General features: G+C 38.6%; 1 long non-coding RNA gene across 2 annotated transcripts in view; it reads left to right on the top strand.

Annotated features, from left to right (window-relative positions):
* LOC144379666 (uncharacterized) overlaps window positions 1-24,660 on the top strand; it is a 109,581-nt gene extending 84,921 nt beyond the window's left edge. For both annotated transcript variants that reach the window (XR_013442995.1, XR_013442994.1), the window contains one exon: window positions 23,751-24,660. This is a non-coding gene — a long non-coding RNA (uncharacterized LOC144379666). The remainder of the gene's footprint in view (window positions 1-23,750) is intronic.
* The last annotated feature ends 401 nt before the right edge of the window (window positions 24,661-25,061 follow it).

The raw sequence follows: 25,061 nt of genomic DNA, 5'->3' as shown, positions 1-25,061 counted from the left end.
AATGATCAAGTCAAATCCTTCAAAGGAACACCTGTAGGAATATTGTCTTAAGAAAGTAAACAATGTTTTATAATAAAAAGAACGAAGGTAGGGGCGCCTGGATGGCTCAGTTGGTTAAGCGGCTGCCTTTGGCTCAAGTTATGATCCCAGGATCCTGGGATCAAGCCCCACATCAGGCTCCTTACTCAGTGGGGAGCCTGCTTCTCCCCTGCCTGCCACTCCCCCTGCTTGTGCTTGCTCTCTCCCTCTAAAAAAAAAAAAAAGAATGAAGGTAAGCTATTACATATGCCTGAGAAGTTTGTCCATGTGTCAAAATGATGGAGTCTATCATTTTGAACAAATTTAGACTTTGGGAATCATTATAGCACATACATAGACTCATTGTAGCTAATTTATGCTAGATATTCTATAAGCTTATATAAGCTAAATTTGCAGATAAAATTTAGTAGATAGCTAGTGTGGTAGGTAGAAGGTGAGAAACCTGGATTGAGAGGGATAAGCTTGGAGCAAAGAACAAAACTTTTTCTCCCAAAAATTATTGGACCACAATCCACAGTAAGTATTACATTTTATCTCATGACCCAGTATTACACATACAGACACACATATTTATATGTATAGCTGAAACAAGTAACAATACTTTTTTAAAAAAGATTTTTATTTATTTTTTGACAGAGAGAGAGCGAGAGAGGGAACACAAGCAGGGGGAGTGAGAGAGGGAGAAGCAGGCTTTTCTGCTGAGCAAGGACCCCCCCCCTGATGTGGGGTTCGATCCCAGGACCCTGGGATCATGACCTGAGCCGAAGGCAGACGCTAAATGACTGAGCCACCCAGGTGCCCACAAGTAACTACACTTAACACTTACTATGTAAGACATGCTTTCTATGTAATGGATTCTTTTCAGTGTTTTCTATTCTGTTGTATATCACCTTTGAAAATATCATATCCATTACAGGGATTTCAGGAAAGAATAGTGGTGATAAATTGTAGTTTGATAAACACTAAAATTGAAGGTTAGATCAATCTCAAAAGCTGATAGTGGGGGCAGGGCTGGAGAAGTTGTGGGGGGGAAGGGCCACGGGAATGGGGCTACTGAGGCAAGTATTAAGGAGGTATTTACTCTAACATACTGACCCTTTGCTTGCATGAATTGTTAAGTGCCACCTAAAATTTTGCACTATGGCACGTCACTGCATGTCCTAGTCCCAGCCCTGAGGGCCAAAAGAGCTTCGTTAAGGGGATGCAAACATTCTGATTGAAGAAAGGTATCAGAACTAGGGAAGTAAATGAGAAAGTAAGGGGGGAAAATGAAGAAAGGAAAATGGAGCAAAGATTTTAGGACAAACGGTAGATCAGATCACCCAACAGGCTACAATTTGGAGAATATCCCAGAAGGCAGATTCAAGTTAGGTCCAAGCAAAGAGCAAAACTACAAAGTCAAGAAGTTTAATCTGGAGAGTCTGGATCTTGCTACTGTTAGCGATCTCCTGTTTGGGATGAAGCACTTCTGGTTTGGGTAAGAATTATGCGTATACTGCAAAACTCTAATAACAGTGGTTTAACACATAGGAGGCTTATTTTCATCATGTAGCAACAAGGTGGACAGTCCAAGATTGGTGGAGCTGCTTTAAAGACCCTATCAAAGACCCAGGCTTCCTATTCAATCACCCTCAGCCTGGACCTTCATCTTCATGAAAGCAGGCGGTCCACCTCCACTCACAGACCTCTACCTCCAGGCTCACAAACACATTCCAGTTAGTAGAATGAGTATTCAGAGAAGTAAGGAGAAAAGGGAGGAGGAAAAATGCAGAGGAGGGAAAAGGAAGAAAGGGAAGCAATACTTTCCTAGAAATCCTCAACTGAATTCATGTTGAGTCTTATTGACCAGAACTGTGTTGTCACACAGCTACTCCTAACTGCAAGAGTGAGGAAAGCTGCTCTTTCCCTGGGTACATTTGCTGCCCTTGCCAAATGATGAGATTCTGTTAGCAAGCAGGAAAGGGGGGGGCATTGGGGTGCCTGGGTGGCTCAGTTGGTTAAGCGTCTGCCTTCAGCTCAGGTCATGATCTCAGGGTCCTGAGACCAAGCTCAGGGTCAGGTTCCCTGCTCAGCAGGGAGTCTGCCTCTCTCTCTCTCCCTCTGCCCCTCCCCCTTGCTTGTGCTCTCTTTCTCTCTCAAATAAATAAATAAAATCTTTTTAAAAAAAGGCAAGAAGGGAAGAATGCATAGGTATTGTCTGCTACATAGAAGAGGGGCTAATCCCAGAATGACCAACCCATGCAGAATAGGTAATTGAGAACACCTGTTAATGGAAGAGGTACATGTTTTCCTTCCTATTTTACAGCTGAGGGTACTGAGGCTCAGAGAGCAAGCAAAGGGCAGGCCTAAGAATGAAACTCCGGTCTGACTCTAAAGTCAGATTTTTTTTCCATGGCTCCATGATGCTCTCCAAGGGTAAGTCAGCATATGTTACTTTTCCTCTCCTCCACGTTTTTATTTATAGCCCCATCTGGCCAAATGCTTTCTTTCTTTTATAGAATAAGAGTTGGAAACATCAGTGAGTTGGGCTTTCAGGGAAGTGGGCGTAAGATTGGGTTAAGTAAAACTCTTCAGGTTAATTATCCCAGAATTTAAATTCTAGAGAAAAGGCAAGAAGGAGTATCAGATTTGCCTTTTCTCTGAAGTTTAAAAAAAATCAGAGGATCTGGCTCAGAATATTTGGGGACATTCAATGCCAACCCCTGGGCAGCAGCATTTCTCAGCATGTGGGCCACAGACCATGTAGATCAGAATCACCTTGTCTCTTCTAAAAATTTCAGATTCTAGATACAATTCCTGCCATAGGAGATCGGAACCTCTGGGGATGGGGCCTGGGAATGTGAATTTAATAACTTCCCAGGTTAATTACGATGCACAATATAGTTTGGGATCCATTGCTATTAAGTATTAATAATAGCATTTTTTGAGCACCTACTTCAGTAAACACTGCATCAGACACAGATATATATTGTTTATTCTGAACACTTTTACAAAATCCACCTTTTTATTCTCATTTTACTACTGAAGGATTTAGGTTCAGGGAGGTTCAGTATCTTTTCAAACTCAATTGGCCCTTAAGTGGTACACCTGGGATTCCTTCCTGGCTTTTGTTCCAGCCATGTTTCTCCTGGGCACCAGACTCAGTAATTACGGATAGTGGGAATATTCTAGGTTATTCCCCCATCCTACTAGATAACCCACTGAAGTGGTTTTCTGGATGCATAAGAAAAGTGAGTGTGTAGTTGAGGAGAAAGACACAACAAATACTATGGTGGTGTGAATAGAGAGAATCACAGATGGAGACTGCCCTCTCAGACCGATATTCTAACTTTGGGGTTACATTAGTGTTTCTCAACCTTCGCACTAGGCATCTAGGGCCTGATAATTTCTTGTTGTGGAGGCTATCCTGTGCATTGTAGGATATTTAGCAGCATCCCTGGGCTCTACCCAGTAGATTCCAACAGACCCCCTTCCCCAATTCCCCAAGGCTCCTTCTTTTAATTGGAGGGCTAGTATTAGGGAAGGGAGAAGAGCAGGAAAATAGCAGATAGGCCAGAATCTGCCCTCGGATCAGGGCTGACACAGAGCAAGAGAGCAGCAGAAGCACCAGAGGAGAACTCGCACGTGGCTTGAGATTGTCTGCTATTCCCTGGGAGTCACTTTTTTTTTTTTTAACATAATCATTTCATCTGCGTTGGTAAAGCAGTAAATAATTAAGCTAATTTATTTGTGACTGTAGTTTTCAAAGAAGCCTCCAGAAACCGTGGTCCCATAATTCTAAAGCAGCAAAGCTAGGCACAAGGGCGAAGCCTCATCAGTGTAATGTGCCCGATGAGGGGCTGGGGTAGGACTGAAGTGAATTATTCATCCCTGACATCTGGAAGGTCCATTCGGCTTTTTCAATTTGATTATATTTTGGATTAGTGTACACTTTGTTGTCAACTGTTTCTAAGGCCATGTTTAACTATTTAAACACTCTGCAAATTACTTAAACCCTAGCTAACAAGTCTATCCATTTGGGCTGTGGACAGTGGCTACAGATGGACCCATATTTCTTACATGGTCTCTCTGCCCAAACCAAGTTTGCCTTTTTTGTCTTTTTTCCATTTATTTCTTTTGTTTTAGTTATTTTTAAACTCCTTTGATCATCCACCTCCTGCTCTCTTTATTCTTGTTTTTTTTTCCCCCATTGAAGTTCACTGTTCCTCACTCATGATGCTGTACTGTTCTAGGGGTTCCTAGCCATTGGTCTGTGAAGTCCCAGGGAAGTGTGGAAGGTCTTCCCTGGGGTACTCGAAAGCCATGAAATCATGTGCCACATTTGTGAGGATACACCTGCTTTTGTCTGCACGGTGGGTCCTTAGACCTCCTCAGATTCCCAAAGGGTCTTGACCTAAACATGGGAAGGGTCACTGAGGAGCCTGTGCTCCAAGCTTTCAGCCTAGAAGGGGAAGGGCTCACGGAGGGAAGAGCCTGCCACTTGGTAGGCCCTGTGCCCTGTTTCTCATTTAAGCCACACAGCCTCTAGATGAGATGAGTGTTGTTATTTCCTTAGTTGAAGATGTGAAGACTTGGAGAGACTGGATAATTGCCAAGATGACCCAGCTTTCAAAGTGGCTCACGGGTCAGAATTCAAGTGGCTATCTTCCAGACTGACTCGAAAGCCTCTTTCCAGGGCTTGAGTAAGATTAGGCAATTGAGAATCAAGCTCTAGTAGAGAAGAGGAAAGAAATGAAGAGAGGACACATATTCTCTCTGCCATCCCCGAAGGATGTGATAAGCAGGATGCAAGTGGGCCGTGGTCAATTTCCTAGAAAGAAAAATGATCAGAACAAAAATACTCTCCATTACATTAATACAGTATTTTAATAGTCTGCACTATAAATATCCTCTGTACTTCTGAATGCTGTGCTAACAAAAAGTGCTGTGCCTACCACAAAAGGCTGATTTCAACAGATACTACAAGAAGGGATTCATAACTCAGTTTCACTAATTTGTAGAAAACTTGTTTTTTAAAAACTCAGTTTTTAACATTCTTAAATTTATTACAAAATGTATTAGGCAAACTCTTAAAAATATTTAATACCAACTAACTGCCCCGTACAAGGTAAAGGCAGGTTTTTAAATAGTGAGCCTTAAAATTGTAATCTCAGTGAATGATCTCATAGTTCACAGGTGGTTCAGTTGGATATTAATGCCATCACTGGAGAGGAAGAAAGAGAAAGAAGAGAAGAGAAGGGAGGAGTCTCTGCTCTCCTGCCGTGTCTGTCTCTCCTTCTTGGTCCAGAGCACATCCTCTGCCTGCAGGAAGGAATGAGCAATTCAGGAGGGTCTAAAAGTTTGGGAGAAGCCCCTTAGACGTCACTGATGGAGGGCAGTAGCCCAGTTACCTGCTGAAGGCTCTTGAGATCTCACCTGAGACCCTGAGTGGTAACCTTAGGCAAGTTACTCAGCTTCTTCTCAGCCCCTTTCCTCAGTAAGAAACTGGATTGACAATAGCTCCTACTTTTGAAATTGTGTTAAGTTATAATTCATTTAAGGCACATCATACAGTGCTCCATTAACTTTAGCTATGATTGTTACTAGCCCTACTGGTGATGGTGTGGTTGGAATCTGAAAGTTTTCCTGACACCAACATGCATCAGTGTTGGCTTCGTTATAACTTACTGCCAATTACATTTCTGTTAAAGGCAGAACCAGTGCAAAAAGAACTGATTGGGGAAATGCATTTCCTATATTTAAATCATAAATATTATTATATTATTAAATATTATATATTATATTATACCATATTATGTGTAATATATTATAAATAATAGAATTGTATCATAATCTATAATATAATGAATATATTATAAATATTATTATATATAATATAAAATCAAACAGATGAAACTGGAGACACTAGATTCCTCATAACAGTTTTTAAGTTTCACTCATGGTGGGAGACAGTTGAAAGATAATCTAGTATAGTTCAGGCATTGTTTCTTACTGTTAGAAATATCTGGATGTACTAAAAATTAGTAAAATAGAGGTAATTCCATGGAGGAGAGCTTCTGGTTCTGGAACTAGACATTAGGGTGGGAATTGTGTAAAACATAAACATTTGGGATTTTAGTGCCACATGCAGCACAGGGAGATAGAAGTGACTTCTCTAGGAACCAGGAAACTGACTTCTCTTTTGAAAAGAACCGTGGTATGACTAAATTCTTCCCTCTTCATCTGTCAAAGGAGTAAGTCCCAAGAAATCTGTAAGCACTCCCCATTCCAGAATTCTATGATTTTGGTATTCTAATTTGGGTAATTACTTTAACAACGAGGATATAATTCTCTAGAAGAAGCATTGAATACATTAAAATGGGCCTGCTGACAGAAATGCAAAGCTCTCGTGTTGCATAACACCCTCCGAACTATTGATCCATAACTGGCACAGTTGTCTACCATCACTCCTTTTTTTTCTACCATCAGTCTTGCTGGGACTAATAATTTGTAAATACCAACATCAGTTTTTGGTGGGAGACAGAGGAGCTGACAAGTAGAGAGACCATACTTCCACACTAGGCTGCAGTAGGAACTTCCCACTTACCCATTTGTCCCCTGTGCTCTGAAGGTAAACACGGTAAGCTGGTATAGCATTCAATTTAGAGAGGTATTCAGATAACAACAGCTTGATTATGACAAAGATCGTGACTTTTCATTGCCTGTACAATCTTTCATCTGAAAGAATTTAAAAGGATTCTTTCATAAGAGGAAAAAAAAAAAATCTATCCAGAGAATTAGTCAAATCTATTAGGTGTTAACCCAACATTTTTAGAGATTGCAGTGTAATTCACATACCACAAAGTCGCCCTTTTAAGTGTACCATTTAGTGGTGTACATAACCTTTTAAAATGAAGTAATTTAAATTGGGTCAGGTACACAATAGCCACTTCATAAATATTTGTTCCCTTTACCTGTTCCTACATCACTACATTTTGAACTTGAAACAAATGAAATGAGGACACAAGAGACATTTGGGGGTGGTTCTGTTCTGCCTTGCCCCCCTGCCTTGGCGTGGGGGTGCTCAGGAGAGCAGATTGTGTCCGTTTCTCCCCAGCTCTGTATTTACTGAAGTCACCTTGGTGATTTGAAATGGCCGCGGAAGCAATTATACTGTGGAAACTGACCAGTTCTACAGATCAGTTACGTTGTGTTGTTTGAGAGCTGATTGTTAAACATTCACCAGCTCACTCTGCTAATGTCTCTGAATGTCTTCAACACTAAATGTTACCATTATTCAGGGACACATTAAGTGCCTCATCTCTTTGCCATGGCCTAGAAAGTTAACTAAGTTCTCATCAATTGGAAACAGAGAATCTCAACTGGATAAATACTACATTCTTAACTAGCAAGTTAATTTCTGCGTGACTCTGGGGATGGGTAAAAAACATTACATACAATTTACCATCTTAACCATTTATAAGTGTACAGTTCAGTAGTGTTACATGTGACCTGCTTTTTTTTGTCTTCTGTACCATGGTGTGGTGAAGGTTGGGTGTGATTATAAAATGTCTAAATGGTTCATGATTTCATCTGTAAGGAGATGGTTAAGTGTTCTGTTTTGATCAGGCTTATGCTTTCATGATTAGTTTTTGATTGATTTATATCTGGCTGGTCTTTCAGAATCCCTTACAGCTATTTTCACATCAGGCTAACCCGTGGTTACTGGGGATCCTGGACCTCCTTCCTGGAGCATTGCAGTTATGTGATTCAGCTTTAATGGTCCCTGCAGTCTCTTTGACTCTCAAATCCAAATGTCAGATTTCTAGAGTAGGACTGGAATTCACCAAACTTGGGTCCAAAAGGTAGTTGCATGGTTCCAATCCTGACTCCATGACAATCATTTTGAATGATGTGCTGGTGGAGGCAGAGTTGAGGAACTGCTCCTTCATGCAGAGAGATTCTGGGCAGTTAAAGAATCCAGTCTAGTACCGTGTGCTTTATATATCAGGTTATGATAAATGATAGCTTTCAATAAAATATTTAATAAAGATAGTTGGTATTTTAGCTAAGAATGTCTAGAATATTAAAATACAGTGTAGATAAAATTAGCGTGAAATTTCTGTAATCTTTAGAAGACAGAAGAAGGGGGTTAATTAACATAATTCATTTGAGACTACATGTGGCTAAAATTTTAGTTGTATAATTATAAAACTAATTCCTTGGATTTAAACAGGGACTGTTCTTTTTGATAGTTGCTGGTGTAAGTTAAGCATTAATACATATACTCTCATATTGTTCAAATGAGAAGAGGGTTTCAGGTTTTTTTTTTTTTTTTTTAAGTCTACCTCACCCAAGTTTATTTTATTTTATTTTTTAAGTAATCTCTATACCCAACATGGGGCTCAAACTCATGACCCCAAAATCAAGAGTCAGCCAGGCACCCCTTTCAGATGCTCTAACTAACTGAGCCAGCCAGGCACCCCTTTCGGATATTTTTTAACCCCACCAAAGGGGACAAATTGTGATAGAAACAGTTGAAGTGAATGGTTTCTAGGCATGCAGTGATTTATAGTGAAGTCTGTAGTCTTAAGACCTGTGCAGGCATTTCCTCAAAAGGCAGTTATGATATGGGCATCAAAGAATATAATTTGGCACCAAGATTTGGACTCTGAATCACTCCTAACATTTTTACACCACTCACTAGCTGTGTGATCTTGGGCATGTCACTGAGCCTTCATTTCCTGTCCATGAAACAGAGAGAATAATATCTCTTTGATAGAGTTGTGTTGAAAATTGAGTTAAATAATGTATGAATATCCTCGTAAACTATACTGTTTTCAAAAAGGTAAAGCATTAATAGTTATACTCAGTTTTTACTTAAAGCATATCTCTTTTTATGTATAACCAAACATTTATACATACCCAATGTTTACTTATTACTTCATCAACCATTTTTGGCATCCTCCGTCTGGCAGATACTGTACCAGACCGTTTGGATACCAACAGCCATCTAAAATGACCCCTGCCCTCAAGTAGCCAAATCCAAAGCTACTTGTTATTTAATCTAAGCAATTACCCCAGGGCTCATGTTATAAAACCGTGCCTAAAAAGCACTAACCCCAAATCCATAAACACCAGGTATTTGCATAGGATCTTCAGATTCAGTGGGCTACAGATTATGCTAGTCCTGGTGAAGCATGTAACAAATAGCTACCTTGGGGGATGGCCTTTCCTGGAAGGATATTCCTGGAGGAGGAGGGTTCTTTGCAACATTGAGTTTGGGTACACATATCTTCACTCCTGACTAGATATCTTCTGTATAATACATGTAGATTTTAGCTCATCAGAAACCATGTTTTTCTAAAACATGGATTTATTTGTATGACTACAAATGTCAGGCATTGAAGTGGACCCTTGGTTCACTGTGATATACCACCAGAGCTCCCCAAAGGATTGAAAGACTTCTATCTCCAACTGTTTGGAGTGCCATAAAGTGTCACAAACTGGGTGGCTTAAACAATGGAAATTTGTTCTCTCTTAGTTCTAGAGGCTGGAAGTCCAAAATCAAGGTGTTGGGAGGGTCATGGTCCCTCCAAAGCCTCTAGAGAAGGATCCGTTCTTGCCTCTTGCAGCTCTGGGAGCCCTAGGCATTCTTTGGCCTCTGGCAGTGTAATTATCATCTCTGTTTCTGTCTTCACATGGTAATCTCCCCTCGTGTCTCTGTTTCTATATTTCTGACCTATTTTCCTCCTCTTATAAAAACACCAGTCATATTGTACTAGAGCCCACCCAAATTTAGTATGTTCTCATCTGAACTTAGTTACATTTGCAAAGACTCTATTTCCAAATAAGATCTCATTCATGGGTACCAAGGGTTAGGACTTGAATATATCTTTGAGGGGATGCAGCAATTTATAACACCTGATTATTTATTTATATTATTCTTATTAATAGGATGTTACACTTTTGGCACATGGTTCAGGAAAATTCAGTTTTGCGTCATCATATTCTCCTGATTGAATATATGGTCAAGAAGAAGGCAGTGAGCTTACTCTTGGCTTATAGAACAACTCAGAAAATGATAACCTTAATTAAACTCACTGAACTGTAGAGTACAAACAGAATATGTTTTTTCTCCTAAGGACCAAGAACATATCTTGAGCCCTCTGCAACTATTGCCTCTCAAAATAAACAAAAACAAACAAGTGGACCTACAACAAACTAAAAAGCTCTGCACAGCATAGGAAAACATCAACTCAATGAAAAGGCAACCTATAAAATGGGAAAAAATATTTGCAAATACATATTGGATATTGGATAAGGAGTAAATATCCAAAACATACAAGGAACTCATATATTTCAATAGCAAAACAAACAACCCCCCCCACCACAATTTAAAAATAGGCATTCTTAAATAGAAATTTTTCCAAAGAATGTATTCTGATAGGTAAAAGAAAATGTGCTGAATGTCACTAGTCATCAGAGAAATGTAAATCAAACCACAGCAAGCTACCACCTCACACCTGTTAGAATGGCTAGTCTCAAAAAGACAAGAAAGAACAAACGCTGGGGAGGGTGTGAAGAAAAAGGAACCCTGTGCACTGTTGGAGGGAATGTAAGCCACCATGGAAAACAGTATGTAGGTTCCACGGGAAATTAAAAATAGAACTACCATATGATACAAAAATCCCACTTTGGGGTGTATATCCAGAGGAAATGAAATCATTATCTTGAAGATATAGCTGTATTTCCATGTTCATGAAAGCATTATGCATAATGCTCAACATACGGAAACAGGCTAAGTGTCTGCTGATAAATGAATGGATTGAGAAAATGTGGTATATCTATACAATGGAATATCATTCAGCCTTAAAAAAAAAAAAAAGGAAGTCCTGTCATGTGCAATAACATGAATGAACCTGGATGGCATTATGCTAAGTGAAATAAGTCAGACAGAGAAAACAAATACTCATGGTGCTGCTTACATACGGAATCCTAAAGAAGGAAAAAAAAAAAAAAAGAAGAAAGAAAAGCTGAACTCAGAAAAAGAGAGTAGAAAAGTGGTTGCCAGGACTGGGAGGTGGGGGAAAGAGAAAGAGATTGGTAAAAGGGTATAAACTTTTAGTTAGAAGGTGAATAAGGTCTGAAGATCTAACGTATAACATGGTATCTATAGTTGATAACACTGTATTGTATAATTGAAATTTGCTAAGAAGAGTAGAACTTAAATGTTCTCACAAAAAAAAGGATGTAAATGTCCTTATTGTTATAAATGTTACAAGGCACATTCTAGAGCTATTTCATAGTGTGGTCTTTTGAACTATGGCATACAAAAACAAGTGTCAACACCAGTCGGCTACCGCCAAAAGAGGCATTTGGTATGGTAGAGGATGAATTACAAAGCTACCACAGAGCCAGCCGCAGTAGAAGCTTCCCCTCTTAGGGTTACAGGAGCCTCTTGCATCTCGACTCTCATCTCAGACAATGTGCCACTGTGTCTCTGGGACCTCTGCCTCGTGAGAGCAAAAGCTGTGACATCTGGCTTCCAGTGCTTCGATGTGCTCTTTCTTCTCCTTTTTTCTCTTTGCCTTTTCCCCCACAAAAAGCAGCAATGAAGATGTCCATTGAAGGGGAAAATGACATAAATCATCACTAGTGGAAATAAATCAGTTAATGGACAAGAGAAGCTGATCTGGAAACCAAGGCATACTATTGTATGTAAAGTGAAATCTTATGCTCATGAAAAGTAAAATTTTGTGTTTTTGTTTTATGTTGTTTTGTTTTATATTTTGTTTGAATTTTTTTTAGGGCCTGTGATAATGTTCCCTGTATTTGGTGAAAATAAAAATTACTTTACAAAAACTAAATGAGGTATAAAAGAAGAACTTCTAAATCTGGAGTGTCCTAAGGTAGATACAATCAAGTGTGCTGAACCTTGAAATAGGGAGCCAAATAGAAATTATTGTTATTATATGATTATTTTGTCATGGCAAATAATGGTCATTAATAGTGACAGAAAAGGCAAGGACTTGACCTTTAATAGTGTCAGATGGTTGTAAAACTTAGAACATTTTCTCATATGTCAAAAGAGTATCTGTATTCTAGACTAAGAGTCTATGATATGAATTGACAACTTTGGACTATAATTTAGTGTGAAATTTTTTTTAATCAAGAAAAGATCCATTTTCTGGGGCGCCTGGGTGGCTCAGTTGTTAAGCATCTGCCTTCGGCTCAGGTCATGATCCCGGGGTCCTGGGATCGAGCCCCGCATCGGGCTCCTTGCTCTGCAGGAAGCCTGCTTCTCCCTCTCCCACTCCCCCTGCTTGTGTTCCTTCTCTCGCTGTGTCTCTCGCTGTCAAATAAATAAATAAAATCTTTAAAAAAAAAAAAAAGAAAAGAAAAGATCCATTTTCAACAGAAATAACTGACTCATGGAGCATGAATATATGATTTGAACCCCATTTTAATACAAGTGTAAATGAATGAAAAACATATGGATTACATCTTTCTCCAAATATCCAACTCAAAAACAAAACAAAAAAAGAATATGTGCTTGACAAAATGATTGAGTGTATTTCAAGTTACAAATACATATACCCGCACATTCTGGTTGGTTTAACCATTCCAAATGGATTTCATGCTTCTATTTGTGGAGTTTGTTTTCTGTCTTTTATATACTATAAAACTTGTCTTTATTTTAGAAGCACTACAAACATCATTTCATGATAGTTAAATGAATTCAAATGTCTCCTTGCATTCCATTTTTTCAATGCTATGCTAAACCTAAAAGGAATGGAAATAGCCTATTGAAGATATAAGGGTTTTTGGAGTGTTTTAACCAACACAACTCCTTATGCCTATTCTCCTTCAAAGTCCACTTGCCTTAGGTAAATGTATTTATGGGTTTTTTTTGCCTGGTAATTCCAACTCCAGCTTCAGATACTTTTCTCAGGTTTCATCTGTGCTGAGAGCAATTTTTTTTCTTCATGTCTTTCTTTGGCCTTCCAATTTGAAAAGCATTCTCTACTCACTTCCTAAAATATTACTTCCTCCAGTAGAGTTTTTTAAAGCTATGTAGGAAAGCAGATTTTACTGTTGCAAGGTTACTTTCTTTATAGGGGATGGCAGGGGTATCTCAGGGAGATTACCTAACTAATGCTGATCAGGAGATTCCTGATTGGTTTAAGACTCCATTTCTGGGAGGGCTGAAACTTTAATTAAGTTAAGCTTCAGTTTCATGATATGGGGCTTAGCATAAGTGACTCCATTTTGGGATGTTGTCTTGTTTTTAACACTTGTTTAGTTGCTTTTAACCAAGAAATTAGGTTAATAATTATTTCAATGTGATTAATACATTTCTGTTCTCTATATCATTGCCTATGTGTTATTTATGCTATATTAGATAAGCTAGTAGTACTTCTTATATTTAAATTTAGTAAGAACTATGTGAATATAACTTCTAACAAAAATAGTCATTGTTTATCTCATATATTTATATTTATAACAAAACTATCATTAGTGATCAGTAAATGTTTTTCTTTTTATTCATTATCACATAACTTGTAAACTCAAAACCATAAGGAGTCCAAGTTTTGACTGAAAGTCAGCTGTGATTTTACCTTGGACAGCAACTAGGAATTTGCTTCAGGGCAATCAGAAAATGGAGTTAGTTGCCCAAAGAGCACCCACCGGAAGGAGGGAGAGAGGGAGTCAGGGCACAGGTGAGAGGGAAAGGTGGGATACAGCAGAGTCACAGGAGGAGAGGGGCCCTGCTTCCTGCAGGACGTATGAAGTGCTCCTAAATAGTGAGTTAACTTTAGAGCAATACTCGGTATCTCAATGTTTGGGCTGTATGCCCTTGATCAGGAGGAAGCCCAGGCTTTCTTCTGAATCTTTCTCCCCAGGGGTCTGGTGTGTGTGCATCGGAGAGGTGGAGGGGGAAGAGGTTAGTCTAGGTCCTTAGCACTAGTCTGCACTTGACTCAGCATGCCTCTGGGAAGGGGTGCTCCCCAACACGTGAGTGGGAGTGAATCAGGCTATAACTAAGGAGTGGGTGAGAGTTCAAGGTGTTTCTGCCAGATAAAACAGCATAGAGGGGGAAGTGGTGGAGTTCACTGGGACATCTGCATTTTTTATTGTCTAGAGCTAACTGACACAATCTCATTCCACAAGTCACTTTATAATTGGAGAACTAGGACATACATGCAGAAGAAAAATCCAGAATAATACAGAATAATTTGTGACAGATATTAAATAAGGGGAACTAATGAAGGGTGTTGAGGGAAGGCAGGGAACAATTTGGTTATGATGTAAGAGAAAATGGATTATGTTTCGTTCAATGAATATTTATTGAGAACTTTTTCTCATCTTGGCATTCAGCTAGACAATGTGCCTGTTTTCATGGAGTTTACTTTCTTTGGGGGAGATAGACATAGTAAAAATAAATATAATTTCAAATAATAACGGGTTTCATTAAAAAGTATGAGATAGGAAAAGGCAGACTGAGGGATCTAGGTACTAATTAATCGGGGAGGCTCTCTGAGGAGGAAACATTTTAGCTGAGACTGAATATCCAGAAGGAGCCAGCCATGATCTATGGAGAGAGAATTCCAAGCTGGTGCCCCTGCTAGCACCAGCTCATCTGAGATAAGTGCAGGGTGTTCAAAGTTCAGAACAGAGGTAGTGTGGCTGGAAAGAAGGCAAAGAGCAAGGAGAGTAGGGTAGAAAATAAGGTTGGATGTGTCTAGATCATGAAGGATGATGGAACTCAAGAAGATTTTTAGTTTGTTATAAATGTCATGGAAAGCCATTTCAGGATTTTATGCAGGGGAGTGAAAGAATATGTTTATCTATTAAAAAGACAATTTGGCTGGCGAATGGAGAAAGGGGAAAAATGAGCTGTAAGTACAACGAGGTCAAAGAAGTGACCATTGGTCTTAGCAATGTGAAAATCACTGTGACCTTGGCAAGAGCCATTTCCCTGGAGAAGCAACAAATGAACTTCCACAGTCTTTGGTCAAAGAGAAAATACAAGATGAGGAAGTAGAATCCGGGAAATACATTTTTGTGTAAGTAAGTGCTTTAGAATATGGTCTGTTAAAATAGTATCACCTTCCACTTAAAAACTTGGCAGCATATATAGCATACTTCGCAAACAACATGTTTTAAAGCAATATGTTTTTAAAGTTGGAACTTTAGAGGTGATCTTGCCCAACTCTTTCACTTTATAGATGGCTTAAATGAGGTCTGGGGAATTTAACTAGTTGCAGACACAGAACCAGATGCCCGACTAGGGGTTTGCTGGGCTGTTTGTTTGTTTGTTTGTTTGTTTTAGTATTCCACACCACCACTAATAAAAACCAGCATTTATTGAGTGCTTACTAGGTGCCAGGTACTATTCCAAGAGCTTTACATATATTCATTAATTTAATCCTCATCCTAAGCTTATGAAGAAAGTTCTATTAAAATCTCCATTTTACAGCTGAGAAAACTAAGGCACAGAATACTCAAGTATCTTGTCCAAAGTCATCCAACTGTAACTTCTTTGGAGCAGAGTTCAAAACTGAGCTACTCAGATTCAGGAGGCCATGTTTTCAACTATCCTGGTCTATTTATTATTCCATTTAGTTCCAAGCCTTAAGACTCTATTTAAAATGAATATTTGCATAATTAACCATGTTACATTTTTGAGGTCTCATTACATATCTGATTTCATTTAACCTCAGTACATCCTACCATTACTCTTTGTAGAAAATACTATTTATGATTAAAGTTCTGATTGGGTTTTCTTAATTTTTATTCTTTTTGAAGCATCTCATGGTAAAAGTACAGTTGGTTCTTGATTTACAATTTTTCAACTTTATGATGTTGTGGAAGTGATACGCATACAGCAGAAATCATACATTTGATTTTGAATTTCCCGGGCTAGTGATAGGCTCTATGATCCTATGTCATGTTGCTGGGCAGCCCCAGCTCCCAGTCAGTCATGTGATCACAAGGGTGAACAAAGGTACACTTACAACCGTTCTGTTTTTCACTTTCAGTATAGTATTCAATAAATTACATGAGGTATTCAACACTTTATTATAACATAGGCTTTATGTGGGATGATTTTGCCTAATTGTAGGCTAAGTGTTCTAAGCACATTTAAGGTATGCTAAGCTAAGCTATGATGCTCGGTAGGTTATGTATATTAAATGCATTTTCAACTTAAGGTATTTTCAATTTATGATGGGTTTATCAGAATGTAGCCCCATCATAAATCAAGGAGGATCTGTAAATAACTTCCATATTGGCATAAAATCATTGCTCACTGAAACAAGCTTTCTATGAAATTGATTTGCTGTTAACTGACCACTGGAAGAAACCTATTTGAGAAGATAATAATGTAAGAAATCATTACTCATCTGTGCTTTTCTGCCTCTGAACTTTACCTCGATCAGATTGCTTATTAAATTGCATCTTTCTAACATTTTAATTATAAAAGAAATAAGATCTTCTTTTGGGGGGAACTTTAGAGCATCTACCATATGGTTCTAGGCAATAAGGATTCAACATTTTTCCTAAAAATAAAAATAAATAATGGGATTTTCTCCTTTTTTTTAAACCTCTTAAATAAAAACAGTGAAATTTCAGGAAACAATATTACTTTTCTCATATCCCTTGCTTTTTTAAGAACTGAACTTAAAGATTCAACTGGATTTTTATTGAAATTCACCATGCTCCCCTCATAGCTGTGGTCTCAAAATACCATTTCTGCATTTATTTTAGCCCATGGAATAACTGCTCAGAGAAACCACAGAGTCAATCAGACTCAAAATGCCCCAAATCCTTCCTGCTTTGGAGTTTTCCATCTTCACATCAAAGCATTTCATGCCCGTCAGCAACTTTAAATGCATTTGCTCCTCGTGTGCAGAACTTCCCTTTAAAGACTCTCCTTGGCTGACTTCTCTGATGAAGTTGTCTGCTTGCCAGGAGAGCAACATTAATAGACAAGTTAGAGAGGGGCCTTCAGGTCCTCTTTGAGGATGACCTGATGTTTTAGATACTGTCCAACTTCAGGTGTAGAGAAACCACTGGTCTTTGCACTGGGCCAAAGGACTTGGTTTTTAGCATGTGCAAGCTGTGAAGATAACAGAGACAAATATAAACTGCTTAAATGAGGAGGTCTTTTAAGAAGAGAATTAAGGACACACTAGAAGCCATTACTGGAATCTATCAAAATAATGTCATGTCAATACTGGATTTAAGAGTAGTTTTGTTTGAGCTGAAGCTTGCATTCATGCAGTGGGGTTGAAAAAACTTGGAAATTTTTTTTTTCTTTTTTTTCCTTACCATCTTTTTTTTTTAAACCCTGAGTTTATTTGAATAGTCTGGATTGCCTTCCTTTAATGAGAGGCAAAACAATGCATATAACAATAGATTTGGAAAAGAAGGACTGAAATTCCCATGGGCGGCGATCTTTTGGAAAAAGTTAATATTCATGAGTTACGGGAAAGTGATGAGAGCCAACACATCACTTTTCTTTGCTCCAAGTGTTCAACTCTGCCTACAGCCAAACCAGGCCTTATAATAAAGTCATTATTACTTTTAAAAGAGGGGGAGGGGAGGAAACACATGCTATTGAGCCTTTATAATCTCAACAATAACAAACCTTGGGTTTATATTTGTATACCTTAAGCTCATACTAAGTCTTCATGTAAAACTTCCATTTTTGAAAGCAGCATTTTTCATTCATCACAGTATTGCTGTACTAAAAAACGGGATTGAATGAAATTTGGCCCGAGTATCCTTCTTTCATTTTTGTTATTTGTCCTAAATCAATATGCCAAGGTTCAGATTCAACATTTGGTTGATAATGAGTGAACTTGCTCACTGACTCATTGAATGTTTGCTCTGTGCCAAATTGTATTTATAACTATATAGAAGGTAGAAATAATTTCCTGCTTTTGTCAGAAATTTCTATTCTAAGAGGGCTAGATGAAGCAGATTGAGGTCAGCCTTTTGCCCATCTTCATGTTTCCTTCCTTAGGAGGAGAGTGACAGTTTCTGAAAAGATGGGCACTTTTTGGGATGAGAACTTTATGAAGGAGGAGAGAATGAAGTGATTGCAAGGGAGAGCAGGGCTTTGCTTGGCAGCATGGCAACTCAGTATGTAGTGGAGAGAGAATCCCTCTCAATTTTATACACAGTTCTTCCAGGAATAGAATATAGCCTTGATTTTTTCTCTCTTGTTCTGACATAGCAAAGAAAAACAAATAGTATATTTACAGGACCACTTTTACAACATTTAATGTTCTCATAGAGGTATTTTTAAAAATTTTTTAATGGCCTTATAAGTCTGAAAAGTGTAAGAAGCTCAAGTCTACAAATAAAAGCTTAAAATTATGAGTGAGCCTCATTAACAGGTGAGAAAGCGATGTAGTGTATAAGACGTCATATGAGAGTGACCCCAAACTAATGGCTGATTAGTTAAATAGCATATATTTTCAGCAATAGTGAAGAGAGCAATAGAAAACATACATATTTAATTAGTCATATGGTTTGTTTTACTAGAATAGAAACTGCATGTCCCTTCCACTGTGTCTGCCTTTTAGGCTTCACAAGTTATTTCTATATACACACATATATTTCCTTCATTTTGATTATTCAGAAAAGTGAGACGAATTAGGAAAACATACAAATCGTTTTAGCTGCGTTGCAAGAAGAGCAATTGAAATATAGCAGAGGCGTTTCCATTCTTTAAGTAATAGGAAATCTGGAAACTCTATTGGTTGCAAGTGTGTAAAGTTCACTGTTTTCATTCCTTTACATGTTACACGTCATTTGTTAGAAACAAATAATTTCAAGAATGGTAGCAAGTTCAAACTTAATAGTTAACATTCTGTAGAGTTGACTTTCAATTTTATCGGAACTCTAAGGAATCTCGGGCATAAGGCATATCTTTTTCCCATGCTCCACAGAGGAAGCCATGGCCACAACAACTATTTAATACAAGTTCCCTCCTGAAGCCTCGTAATAAGGAATTGATTTTTCTATTCACGGAATATTAGTTGTGTCTATGCCAAAAGGCTACCTAGAAATGTGAAGAAGAGAAGTTGCGATTCTTTTTAAACCTAGCTATCTGCCTCTGCTCTATCTGGCAGGGCTCCTGGTAGGTCTCTAGCAGGCAAATCCATCACAGACCAACTTTGTCTGGATTACCGAAGCAGAGATGGTCTATTGGTATAGTTAGGTGGTCCTTCCTTTCAATTATTTTATCCCTGTTCCTGAAATTTTCTCCTCTTTCACTAAATATTGTAATTACTAATCACAATATTTAGTCCTTACATTTTTAGGAGAATACTGTGAAATGGTGTTTCTCAGGCAAGAAAACCTGAATATCACAATTCAGATTTCATTAGTCACTTTTATGTAGCAAAATCATTGACACCTTCTCTATCAAATCAATAATGTTCAGTCAGGCATTTTTTTCAGGATGAAAGTGAAATCTGTTTGGAGATGAAGGTGAAGTCCTATGATTCAAAATAACAATGAGGCTCATGAGCATTTGACCAAGAACTCACTGTTGACACTAGGACAGTTTATTTGAATTGCGCTGTCTTTGATTAACCTAAGAACTCATGGTGCCTTTTTTTTTTTTTTTTAGCTTCTTCAATAACTGTAATTAATCACAGAATTTTGGCATTAATCTTTCCACTGAGGCCATGAATACTCTTTGAATGAATGACGATTATTTCTTTGTGTTAAGTTTCTCTGCCCCAAGGCTATCAAAATTTCATAGTCAAGTTTCTCCACATTCTTCAAAGCTTTCTCTTTCAACTTTTGGCTAAATAAAAAACATGACAGAACAAGATTCATTATCTGGGTCTATGAGTTAATCTGCATTCAAATGCTTGGTGATTATAGCACTTAACCTGTTAATCAAAGCACTTGGCTTTTAGAGAGAGTATCTTTGAAAATTGTGCTTATAGGAAGAGTTGAAAAGACTGACTTGATCTGAGCATTTAGACCAGGCAGCCATCCAACCACGTAGACTGCTGGGCTCGGGTTAGCCCCCAGCAGAGCAGCTGAGTTTATGAAATGGGCAAAAGGAGCCAAAAGATCAAAAATAGTATTTGTTGTTTATTTTACTGTTCTGGGATTGTGTTTCTACATTACTGTAGGATAAAGGGGGTTTTTAATCTCTTTCTGCACTGATACCTAGAACTTACTTTCCAGTAGGATTTATCCGGTGAAGATTAAACATTTTATGTCAGGCTCTTAGTTAAAGATCTTTTTTTTTAAAAAAAAGATTTTATTTATTTATTTGACAGAGAGAGACACAGTGAGAGAGGGAACACAAGCACGGGGAGTGGGAGAGGGAGAAGCAGGCTTCCCGTGGAGCAGGGAGCCCAATGCGGGGCTCCATCCCAGGACCCTGGGATCATGACCTGAGCCCAAGGCAGACGCTTAATGACTGAGCCACCCAGGCGCCCCTTAGTTAAATATCTTTGTGAAAACTGGGTCTCTATTCCCCCCTACCCCATTTCATCCTCTTGAAATGGAAACCAGCCAAAACTCTCTCCTGATCTTAATCTCTTTGTCTTTGGCAACTAATCATCACAATTATTACTCTTTTCCACTCTTCTGTTCTCCAACTTTACTTAACCACTCCTCAATTCCTTTCTCCCTCCTTGGTCATGTCTCCTATCTACCTGCACTGTTTCCATAGTTCTAAATTCTCTTTAAAAGGCCTGATCACTTTCCATGCCTATCCTAGTCTTTGTCAGTTGGCACAGGGACTCCCTGCTTCCCCAAAGACTTCTCAACATAGAGAAGTATATGATAGAAGAGAAAGGGAAATACAGTCAAGCAATTTAGGGACTGGAGAAAGTTCAAAAGGAAGTTGCAAAGCCTATGGGAAAGCTTTAGAGGAAATAAGGTAGTTTTACTGAGATAGAGCCAATGGGAGCTAAAGATTATTATCCAGTACATTGCTGAATTACAATGTCATGCAAGCAAAAACAGCAGACTAGTCCCTAAAATGATGATATGTGGGAAAATACACAGTCTAATTGTCATAAGTTCTATGTTGTCATGGTGAAACATGTTTTGGTGAATAGGAAGCAAGAGGTAAAACCAGATCCAAATTTAAAATGACTCAATCATACATGAAGATAAATGAATGGAAGCTCAAGCAGAATAAATCCTCTACAGGAATTGGTGTTCATTGTGTTTTAATATCACTAATTTGGACAATTGCTTCAGTGCCTAATTAATATGATTTTGCAAGGGTTTCTAGGTCCATGTTGCTCACCTTACCATGTGGATTATTCTTATTCATAATTTTTGTTGTTCATTCTATTATATGCCAGGTGCTGGGGACCTAAAGATAGTCTGAAAATTAAGTGAATACCTCCCTGTACCAGCCCCCATATCAAGATGTTTTATATTTGTTAATGTAATTAATCCCCACAACTACCCTGAGAAGTTAGTTATATTAGCCCTGTTTTACAAAGGTTAAAACTGAGGTTCCTGGTGGTAAACAACAAGGTCACATACTAATAAATGCTAAAACCTGAACTTCAATTCAAGCATGTCTGACTCCATTGATCAGACATTTCACCAACTGTGTGTATATATATATATATATATTTACCATTCTAAGTCCATTATTGAAAACCATGGTGTCCTGCCAAGAGATTTGGGGTTTTCAACATCAATTCCAGGAAGGCTCAGGAAACGAAGAGTTGTGATGTCTCAAATGATGTCACAGGGTCAACAAATTAGGGAATCTTTATTCATTTACCGTAAGCTGACCGTTTTGAATGTGATGACATGGCTAAACAGGGTCATCTTTCCTGGGACATGGTAGAGAACAGTGAAGCTTACTTTACTTATTAGCTATTTAAGGATCTATCTCCTTCACTTATGTACTTTAACACCTATGGGGAACCTACTATGACAGGCAATGGGGATATAAAATAAATAAGAAATGATCTCAGACCTCAGGGTCTTTTTAGTCTCAGGGAAGGAATCAACATGCAAATAAGTGCAAATAAATTTCATCAAACTTAAGAAACAATTGTTTTTTAGGTGCATTATTATTTTATCCATCACCAAGGAAAAAAAGATGTCAGATAAACTGTCATTCCATTGTAAGATTTGAATGTGCGTAGAGATCTTCCTTTACTTATGATGGGGTTATATTCCAATAAACTCATTGTAAGTTGAAAATACCATAAGGTGGAAATGCATTTGATACATCTAACCTACTAAATGGCTTAGCTTAGCCTAGTGTACCTTAAATGTGCTCAAAACACTTATATTAGCCTACACTTGAGCAAAAACATCACAACACAAAGCCTATGTTATAATAGTGTTGAATACCTCATATATTTTATTGAATACTGTACCAAAAGTGAAAAAGGGATCGCTGCATGGACACAGAATTGTTATAAGTGTATTGATTGTTTATTCCTCTAATGGTGTGGCTGAATGGAAGCTTTGGCTCACCACAGCTGACTAGGGTCACAAGAGGGGATCATGCTACCTACTGCTAGCCTGGAAAAAAAATCAAAATTCAAAACTTGAAGTATAATTTCTAGTGATTGCATATCACGTTCATACCATTGTGATGTTGAAAAATCATAAATTGAACTATTATAAGTCAAGGACCATCTATATTAGAATCAATTAAATAGAGTAAGTGACATGCTAGGTGTAAAAGCATTTACAGTGATGATATTAGGGCTGGGATAAGGATTCGCAAAGAGGAGAGTCAGAAAACCCTTTCCAACACATTATAATGGAATGTGTAAAGTTGAGTAGGTAGTATTGCAGATAAAAGATGTGCAGGATATTCCATGAGAGAGAGAGAATGAATGAAAAAGCGTGCCTGTCTAGCTGGCACACAGCCAGGTGTGCCCTGGGGCGATAAGTAGATGGGGTGGCTGGAGCCCTGGTTGTGGGCTAGGAAAGGGGGCCCTGAGGCAGCATGGTGCTTGGCAATGCAGTTCCCGAGGTGAAGACCATGCTAAGGGGTTTTGTAAACTGTGCTAAGGAGTTGGCCCATTGCCAAATAGGAAGCCACTGAAGAAATTCAAACAGGAAGTCAAATCTATCTTGACATTTTTCTCTTTCTTCCAGTCCTTCTGACAAGCAGCTTCACAGACAGCCACTTTTATAACAAATCCTTGCTGTCCCAAACTTCTGTTCTTCCCCAAGTATACAGCACCTCCCCATCATTATTGGAACCCCATTTGCTTTTTTGAGCTGTGTTATTGACCTTCTCTTGATTTATGTTATATGACATATTTTCTCTATTAGACTGAGTTCTTTGAGTGTAGTGGTGGAATCTTAATGTCTTATTAATTCTATATTAGGTTCTGTTTTGAGCTCAGTCTCGTGGGAATGATGTAACAAATAACAAGACAAAATTCTGCTTTATGTATACATGCTCCGACCTGCCTCTGAGGAGCAACAGGGAGACTGATGTGCCCCTATGTTTGTATGTGCCTCAGTGTGATAGCGAGCCCCCAAGGTGGCCCTCAGTGTCCCCTCACTCCTGGTATTCACAACCTTGTATGGTCTCCCCCAACACTGTATCGGGATTATAGTCTGTGTGACTACCACAATACAGAAAAAGTGCTCTGTCATTCTAAGATTAGGTTGTAAAAGACTGTGATTACCATGTGGAGCTCTCTCTCTCTCTTTTTTTTTTCCGATCACTTGCTCCGGGGGCGAAGGCGGCTGCCATGTCATGAGAACCATGACAACACTTGTGCAGCACATGGAGAGGTATGAGTGACAAGGAACAAAGATGGCCAGATAACAGCCTGGGACGCGAGTGATCCCGGAAGTGGACCTTCCAGCCCCAGGTGACTGCAGACCTGGCCAACAGCTTCACTGCAACCCCAAGAGAAACTTTTGAGTCAGAACCACCCAGCTAAATGGCTCCTGGATCCTTAAGACATAGTAAGATCTCAGTGATCTCCTGTGAGATATGGATTATTATTTTAGGCTTCTAAATTTAGGGGTAATTTGTTATGCAGCAATAGATAATTAATATACTTAGTAAATGGCATTCAAATTTCATCTGAGTGGAAGTCTTAGAAGAAAAGAGAGTAGAGTACTCAGGTTTAGAAAACAAAAGGAACTTGCAGTCAGATTTCTAATAATAAATGTGTACATTGTAATTCCTTTTTTAAATTAACGTATAATGTATTATTTGTTTCAGGGGAACAGGTCTTGTGATTCATTAGTCTTTTATAATACCCAGTGCTCATTACAACACATACATTGTAATTCTGCCTTAGCTTAATTTTAAGGTAGATCTGTGTCGCAGTTCAGACTTTGCTGTTCAGTGATTTGTTGCCTTAAATGTACAATGATGTATATCATCCCCTAGGAACCTGAAGAAAAGACCCGGCTGGTGAAAAGAGAGCTAAGATTCTCCCTTTGAGAAGTGAGTTTGGATACCAGCTCTGTCACTTACTGTTTGGTTACCAAATGGGGAATTTATTTAATCTCCTTTAAATTGTGGTTTCCACACCAGTCAAAGAAATATAATAATTCATACTCTGTATATCTTGAGGATTAAATGAATTAGTGTGTGTAAAAGAACTTGGTAAACTGCAAGACGCCACCCGAATAAAGGTTTTGTGCAAACTGTGGTGCTGATTGTACTGACTCAGCAGGCCCAATGTACGGAGTCAGTGGACGGACAGCTGTTCAGCAACGCAGAGATTCTCTCCTGAGGGGCATGTGGCTGCTGGTGACATGGGTGCCAGGCCAGTGCAGGCCAGTCACAGACTTCCTGGCCTACCCTCGCTCCTTCCAGGCTTCTCAGGCTCTAGCCCTCTGGAGCAAACGGGACTTGAAGAAGCCGCCGTGAGAGTTAAGAACAGCATATGCTCTGCTTGGGGTGAACTGGATGCCATCACTTACAAAGCTAGGAAAATTGGGGGCTTTACACTTGAGGCAAGAAAAGAAAAAAAAAATATCCCAAAAGAAAATTCCAAATATATTACTGAGACTGATTTCTAAGACTGAATTAT

The sequence above is a fragment of the Halichoerus grypus genome, chromosome 12 (genome assembly GCF_964656455.1).
Source record: "Halichoerus grypus chromosome 12, mHalGry1.hap1.1, whole genome shotgun sequence".
Lineage (NCBI taxonomy): Eukaryota > Metazoa > Chordata > Mammalia > Carnivora > Phocidae > Halichoerus > Halichoerus grypus.
This window is presented reverse-complemented; position numbering and strand designations above follow the sequence as displayed.